The sequence below is a fragment of the Dromiciops gliroides genome, chromosome X (assembly GCF_019393635.1).
Source record: "Dromiciops gliroides isolate mDroGli1 chromosome X, mDroGli1.pri, whole genome shotgun sequence".
NCBI lineage: Eukaryota > Metazoa > Chordata > Mammalia > Microbiotheria > Microbiotheriidae > Dromiciops > Dromiciops gliroides.
The window spans coordinates 29,315,019-29,323,577 of NC_057867.1; the positions used below are offsets into that span (position 1 = coordinate 29,315,019).

The 8,559-nt window shown below is 39.1% G+C and overlaps 1 pseudogene; it reads left to right on the forward strand.

The window, feature by feature from the left end:
• The first annotated feature begins 5,234 nt into the window (after window positions 1-5,234).
• LOC122734072 lies at window positions 5,235-5,984 on the forward strand (annotated as a pseudogene).
• Window positions 5,985-8,559: the final 2,575 nt, after the last annotated feature.

The following is an 8,559-nucleotide window of genomic DNA, read 5'->3' on the forward strand; positions in this document are numbered from 1 at the left end:
TTAGGACATTCTAAGATCTGATCTTTTGTGTTCTAAGAGCTTTCTTTGCTCTGATATCCCTTCTTCTAAGGTCCCCCTAACTCTCTCCTTCCCTTCTCTTGGCTTGGGAATTCAGTATTCTAAGCTCTCAGTCACCTCCAACTTTTCCCATTGAATGGTACCTGGAAGGCCAGACATCTGATGTTCTTAGGACCTTCCAAGTTATTATATTTTTGTTACTAAGGCCAGACCCTTTTGTGATCTATGTGGTTTTAAAAAAATTTATAGGATTATTATTACAATGCACATGTTTTTAATTTTATAAGGATTTTGAAACAGAAGTCTTTTCCTTCTGTATATAACACATTGTTTTCATAGTAAAAATACTCAATATTCATCATTATTAATAGTAATATCAATAGCAGTCTTTGTCAAAGGAAGAACTGAATAGAAGTGCATTTGTTTCACTGAGCAGGTATTTTAGGTTTTTAAGTTCAGTGAATCTACAGTATTTTCACCATACGTTTTTGTGGCTTGTGGATGAAGGTAGCAGGTTTTCTTTTTAAAGAGTCCCCACTGGGATGATATAAATTAAACAAAATACATTATTTATGTCATGAGAAAAATCTATTTTCTTATTGTTTTACCAATACCTGGAAATGGCCGATATTACTGCCCACTAAGAATAGATATGAATATAAATCCTGGCCATTTATGAGATTTTCCATTCTAAAGCCCCTTGCAGAGCAGATGATTTGTTTTCTCAGAGCCCTTCCAGGTATTCAATATGATGGGTTTTAGGATGCTCCGGGTTCCAAAGGTTGTCATCCTGGGGTGGGAGTGGGGATAAGCTCCCACTCTCTATAAAATGCTCCAATGGCGTGTGTCTCAAATATCCTCTGACAACCTCTGACAAGTTGGATGTTGGACATCACATCCCTCTGACAATTCCTGCGGCGGCACTAGTGCCAAACTGTATTGGCTCTGCCTCTCCTTTGGATCCACCAATGTCGTGGAGAGGGAAAACCTGCTGCATGGGCAACAGCTTGTTTTCCATATTGATCCACCCAGGCCAGCACGCTGGAGAGGACACTCCAGCTACTCCTCATGGGGTAGATATAACACACAGCCACATTGTGGTCTGTGGCTCTTCAGGGGGCTGATCCATGGTCATCAGGGACTGGTGGAGGCCTACTACTACTACTACTACTACTACTACTACTACTACTACTACTACTACTACTACTACTACTACTAGGATGCTCCAAGTTCTAAGGGCTCTCTTTGCTTTGATATCACCTCTTTCAAGTGCTCTTTTACCTTTTACATTCTCTTCTCCATGTCTACTCCAAAGACCCTCATTCTATCTGCTAAAATTCTCCTGTTTCTGACAATTTTTATTCTCAGCCCCATAACATTTTCTACTCTCTCTATTTCAGCCTCTCACAATTTGGACATTGCAGCTTCTTAATTCTAATACAGATCAAATTTCTGGAATCAAAATTTCCTTCAAGCTCATATAGTCTATATTCTAAGCCCTTTCCCCAAACTGATTTTCTGGATTTATTTCCATTCCATATTTGGACATTCAAAGGTGTTGTGACTTAGCTCCTAGCTAAGAAATTTTGCATTCTAAACTCTCTTGAATCTCCAACATTCCCCAGTAAAAAGTAACTGGAAGCACTTATCATTCCTGTTTTAAGGAATTAACCAACCCTGACATATATTGGTTGAAAAGTACAACCAGCTATAGTCTGGAGGTTTTGTTTTCTTTTTACACAGCACAAAGTTCTTGCCAACATCATCATTTCCAGGTATATGTTGTGTTCCTTTGAAATACTCTGTAAGGAACACTATGTTTACTTGTCAAACAGAATCTGTATTGATGATCCTTCATTGTAATCACCATAGCAGTCTTTGCCAAAAAAGAACATGCATAAAATTGCAATTGTTTTAGGTTAAGGTTATTTGTTTTTCTGGAGTTTTCTGGCTAACCATTAAATAGACCTCCCTTCACCATCTCCTTTGGCAGTGTGACCCAGCTGTGAGATTCCTTTTAAAAAATATTACCATTGAAAGTATTAGGAACTCAGGGGGCCTAAGGGCTTGAGAAACCTTTATTATTATTATTATTATTATTATTATTATTATTATTATTATTTGTCGGGCAATGGGGGTTAAGTGACTTACCCAGGGTCACACAGCTAGTAAGTGACGTGTCTGAGATCGGATTTGAACTCAGGTCCTCCTGAATCCAGGACCAGTGATTTATCCACTGTGCCACCTAGCTGCCCCGAAACCTTTATTTTTAATAGTATTTTTTTCCAGTTACATGTAAAGATAGTTTTCAAAAGTTGTCTTTATAAGATTTTGAGTTCCAAATTTTTCTCCCTCCCTTCCTCCTCCCCAAGACAGAAAGCAATCTGATATAGGTTATATATGCATAATCACATTAAATATATTTCTGCATTAGTCATGTTGTGAAAGAAGAATCAGAAAAAAAGGGGAAAACCTCAAAAAAAGTATCACCATTGGGATAACATGAATTTAAAAGGAAAAAAATAATAAATGGCATAGGAAAATGTACTCTCTTTTTGATTTTTAATTCAATTCAAACTGGCCAATATTTTGACCCACTAAGAATAGGTAATAAAATCAAATCATCCAATTTATGATAGTATCCATTCTGAGGACCCTCCAGTTCTGATCAAAGACCCTCCCCCCAACAATCACATGCCATAGTATTGAGCACACTCCTATTCCTGACATGCCAGGTTCTAAAGGCTCTCCTCCCTCTGATTTCCCTTTTTCTAAGTGCTTTCCTAACTCTCTCATTATCTTCCCCATGGTAACTCTCAGGCCTGATATTTTGTGTGCTCAAATCCCACAGCATCTGACAATTTCCATTCTTGACATTTCAAAGTCTTCCACTCCCTCAGTTCTACTCCCTAGAGTTCTGACATTGTAGTTTCTACAGCCTCATTTTGCTCAGGATTAGAAATTCCCTTCAAGATCAGATATACAAGGTTCTAAATGCCTACCCTAATCTGAAAATCCTGGTTTCATTTCCATTCCAAATTGGAGAGGACAGACTTTCTCCCTAGTGAGGAAATTCCATGTTCTAGGCTCTTGGCCACCTCCAACATTACCAACTGAAAGACACCTGGACAGGCTCTATCAACACTAGGCTAATCGCATTAAATTGCAATAAATTATAAATCTCATCTGAAAAATCTACCTTCTCATTTTTTTTTAGTGAACAAGAACTGGCCAATATTTTGGCCCACTAAAATATATGATAACACAAATCTTTGCTATTTAGGATATTTTCCATTCTAAGGAATCTTCCAGAGCAGATGATTTATGGCCTCAGAGCCCTCATGGTTGTAACATCTGGTAGTTTTAGGATGTTCCAGGATCTGACCCTTTGTGTTCTAAGAGTTCTTCCTGATCTGAAAACCTTTCTTCTAATTGCTCTCATAAGCCTCTCATTCTCTTCCCCAAGGCACCTCCCAGGCCTCCCATTCTTTGTGGCCAAATCCTCCTGCTCCCTGATATTTCCCAATCCTACCCTCTCAAAGTCTCTCACTCTCTCTGTTCTGGTCCCTCCCAACACTGACCTTACACCTTCTAAAACCTCATTGAGCTCTGGACTCACTATCTGATATTTTCTTCTTCCTCAGAAGTTCTAGGTTCTAAACACCTTCCCTCTTTGAATATTCTGTCTTCACTGCGCACTAGAAATTGGGAGACTGAAGTGAGACTCACCTCCTACCTAAGAAATTCTAAATTCTAACCTCTCAGCCCCCTGCAACTTTCCCATTTGTATGTATGGTGCCTGGAAGCTCAGCCATCCAGTGTTCTAATGAACTTTCCAGACATGGACTCTTTGCATCTAAAAAAACCCACCCTTCTCTGATTGATGAGGTTTTTTAAATGCTTCAAAAATTAAATTCTTATTATAGTGCATGTGATTCTTATTGATATAATGATTTTGACTCATAAGCCATGTCCTTCATAAGTCCACAGAATGAAACACATTGCTATTTTGTCCAGAAATACTCTCTATATATTATTGTTAAGAATAATGTGCTTATCCGTCTTTACTACTATCCTTGAATTGTATTTGTTTTACTGTGCCAGTTGATTTTATTTTTTGTTTGTTTTGTTTTTGTTTGTTTTTTGGTTTTTTGGTGGGGCAATGAAGGTTAAATGACTTGCCCAGGGTCACACAGCTAGTAAGTGTCAAGTGCCTGAGATCGGGTTTGAACTCAGGTCCTCCTGAATCCAGGGCTGGAAGTTTTTAGGGCCTTCCTGATCTGCCCCTGTTGTTGTCTCTTCCTGATTTGATATTCCTCCTTCTCAATGTTCTCCTAAATTATTCTTCTCCAAGACCACTCCAGAACTGACATTCTACCTACAAAAACCCCACTTCTTTTGACACTTGCCCACATCAGTCTCTAAACATTTCCCACTCTCCCTCTTTCTTAGTCTATTTCAAGACTGATATTCCAGCTTCTACAACCTCATCCATCACCAGGTTCTGGGGCTGAAATATCCTTTCCCCTTGAAGGATACCTGGAAGCAGAGACATTCAGTGTTCCAATGACCTTTCTAGACCTGATATTCTGGTTCTAAAGTCACATCATCCCATAATAAATAACATTTTTATTTTTGAATTTTTAATATATTATTATTATTATTATAATGCATGTAGGTCTTCCTGATGTAATGATCTGGATATATAACTTATGTCCCTTATGAGGTCTCAGAACATAATACTTTATTTGGGGGGCCCAAAATACTTTCTATTATCATTAATAGTAATTTCAATATCAGTCTTTACCCAAGAAAAAACTGCATTGAATTTCATTTTTTTAATAAAAAAAAATATGCCCATGTTTTAGAGTTTTGGGGCTTTGTTTAGCTAGCCAAAAATGAAAAATAGTCAGTACTTTCTCCAAATCCTTCTGCCTATGTGATTGATGACTTGGGATTTTTACAAAAAAGCTTTGTCAATGTGTTTTTATAAATTAAATGGGAATGAATGACTGATAACATTGGGAAAATCTTTTTTTCTTTTTTAGTTTACCTAGAATGGATCAATACTTTGGCTTGTACTAAATATACATGAAAATATATAAAAATATATATAATACTCTATATCAAAGTATGTAAGAATAGACATTTAGAATGTAGGTGAAAATTGCCATTTGTGATATTTTCCTTGCAGAAGAGATAATCCATGAGGTGTCATGAGCTCCATTGGGACTGGATATGATCTGTCAGCCTCAATTTTCTCTCCTGATGGAAGAGTTTTTCAAGTTGAATATGCTATGAAAGCAGTGGGAAACAGTAATACAGCTATTGGAATCAGATGTAAAGATGGTGTCGTCTTTGGTGTAGAGAAATTAGTCCTTTCTAAACTTTATGAAGAAGGTTCTAACAAATGCCTCTTTAATGTCAATCGACATGTTGGAATGCCAGTAGCAGGTCTGCTAGCAGACATAGTTAGAGAAGAAGCCTCCAACTTCAGATCTAACTATAGCTATAATATTCCACTAAAGCACCTTGCAGACAGAGTAGCCATGTATGTGCATGCTTACACACTCTACAATGCCATCAGACCTTTTGGTTGCAGTTTCACGTTAGGGTCCTACGGTGCAAATGATGGAGTACAACTCTATATGATCGACCCATCAGGTGTTTTATATGGTTATTGGGGATGTGCCATTGGTAAAGCCAGACAAGCAGCAAAAACAGAGATAGAGAAACTCTAGATGAAAGAAATGACTTGTTGTGATGTTGTTAAAGAAGTTGCAAAAATAATCTATACAGTACATGATGAAGTTAAGGACAAAACTTTTGAACTAGAGCTCAGTTGGGTTAGAGAAGTGACCAAAGGAACGTATGAAATCGTTCCAAAGGATATAAGACAAGAAGCAGAGAAATATACCAAGGAATCTTTGAAAGAGGAGGATGAAGCAGATGATAATAATATGTAACAATTAGTGCTACAATACTTTTTAAAAAAAATGTTTTACATGTAAACTATGTAGAAGTAGTGTCCTATGGATTATTACCCCAGTGACAAATGACCAATTTGTTAAAAATTTATCTTGTATTGGGGGCAGCTAGGTGGCGCAATGGATAAGGCACTAGCCTTGGATTCAGGAGGACCAGTGTTCAAACCCAGCCTCAGACACTTACTAGCTGTGTGACCCTGGGCAAGTCACTTAAACCCCATTGCCCTGCAAAAAACAAAACAAAACAAAACAAAACAAACAAAAACATTTATCTTGTATCTACAAAAAAAAGGGAAGAGATAATTTATGTTTTCTGAACCCTCCCAGCTATGGCACGTGGAAGTTTTTAGGACACTCTAGTTTTGATCTTTTGAGCTTTTCTCTCTGATGTCCCTTATTCTAAGGGACTCTCTCTTCTTCTTGACAACACTTAAACTGACATTCTGGGTGCCCAAATCCTTCTGCTTCTGACAGTTTCCATTCTCAGCCTCTGAACATCTCCTACTATCTCTGCTCCCAGCATTGACCTTTCACCTTCTACTTCTTCATTCATTTAGAATTCTGGAATTGATATTTTCTTCAAGCACAGACATTCCAGGTTCTAAGTGTCCTTCCAGATTGAAAATTCTGGCTTCACTTGTTACTCTAAATTGGAACACTTAGATGTAGGAATAACTGCCTCGCTTAGAAAGTCTTTATTCTAAGCTCTTCGCCACCTCCAAATTTGCCCCTGGAATTGAAATATTCAGAAGTTCGGATATTCAGAGTTTGAAGACCTTCCAAGACACGGCATTTCTGGATATAAAGACACACACTACTGTGATCTGAGTTTCAAACTGTGGAGAACAATACTCAGCTAAAAGTATCTTTTTAAATAAATGGTTGCCACTTTTTCATTATAAACTCCTTCAAGGGCTTATAATTTATGTTCTCAGATTCTTCACTCCCCTCCAGCTGTCATATATGGTATTTTTTTCAGACACTCCAAGTTCTGACCTTTTGTGTTCTAAGGTTTATTCTCTCTCTGACATCCCTTCTTCTCAGGCCTCTCCTCCCTCTCTTTTCCATTCTTACTCCCAGGCCTGACATTCTGTGGGCCAAAATGCCGCTGTTTCTGGCAATTTGCATTCCCAGCCTCCAAATTTCTCCCACTTTTTCAGTTATAACATCTTTCCTACTCTGATATTGAAGGTTCTCAGGCCTTTTCCAAATAGATCTTTCCCTCGAGCTCAGACAGTCTAGGCTCTAAGTGTCTTTCCAGATCTGACAGTGGCTATTGGTAGTATTAGTTATATTGCTATGATTGGCTTCTCTGTCCAATCCCCCTTCTGACACTGTTCAAAGCCTTGACTTCCATCCTACCCAAGAGAGTCAGTATTCTAAGAGCTGTGCCGCCTTCCAAATTCTTCCCTGAAAATCATCTAGAAGCCCCGACAAGGAAGGGTCTAAGGACACTTCCCAACCTGCCCTTTTTCTTATTAAGGCTACTACCCCCTTGTACCTAAAGGGGTTTGTTTATTCTTTTGAGTAGTTCAATTCTATTGATTACAGGACACTTCACTTGTGACTGATGATTACACTGATTTCAAAGCACAATCATTTTTCTTTTAATCCCATGGATTTAGCACCTAATTCTTGTCCAAAAGTCTTCTCCAGTCATTTTCATGGAGAGGAATACCAATATATATTTTTTAAACTCTGGCTATTATTATGGTCTTTCACCTTCTTTATTTGGTATATATACTATACAGCTTCCTATTTTAACTAATTATTCTTGCAGGTATTAAGTTCAGTTGTTGTTTTGGTTTTTTGTGAGCTGTGGAAATTTGTTTTGATTCTGGGACCCTGCCTTTGGACTGAGATTAAAAAGCCTTAGGCCCTCATGTTTTTTCTGTGTGGGAGGGGCTGGTGCCCCTCCCCATCACTTCAGCTGAGCCAAAAAGCCCCATGGGCTTTACAGGATGTCAGGTCAGACCACTGGGGGAAAAAAGCCCCAGCTCCCTCTGCCCTGGGGGGATCTACCCAGCCTCTAGCACAGGTCCCAGGTGCACAGCAGGGGTCATGGGCCCCTTGAGCAGTGCTACTACGGTCAGTAGATTAGCTTGGGGTGGGGGGTGGGGGTGGTGCGCAGGGAGCCCAAGGTTTGAGGTGGAGAAGGAACATATATACAGGAGAGCTAGGGAGACAGTGAGGGAGGCAGATGTATGGAGGTTGGGAGAGGCCAAAAGATTCAGAGAACAGAGGGGGAGACAGTACAAGGAGGTTGGAGAAGACAGTAAGAGAGGAGACGGACAGAGGAAGGAGTGGTATGGAGTAAGGGGCTTTTCAGGGGTTTATCACTATGGTAGTGAGAGAGAAGTTAAAGAGTGAAGCAGGGGGCTATTCAGTGGGGCAGTCAGCACAGAGGAGTTGGAGAAAGGGCTTTCCAGTTAGAAGGTAGAGAGAAGAGGATGGACAGAAAAAAGACAGAAAAAGGTAAGAAAGAAAAAGCTGGAGCATACCCTAAGGCAAGAGGCAGCAATGGCCCTTATTATATTAAAAGCAGACAGGTTGT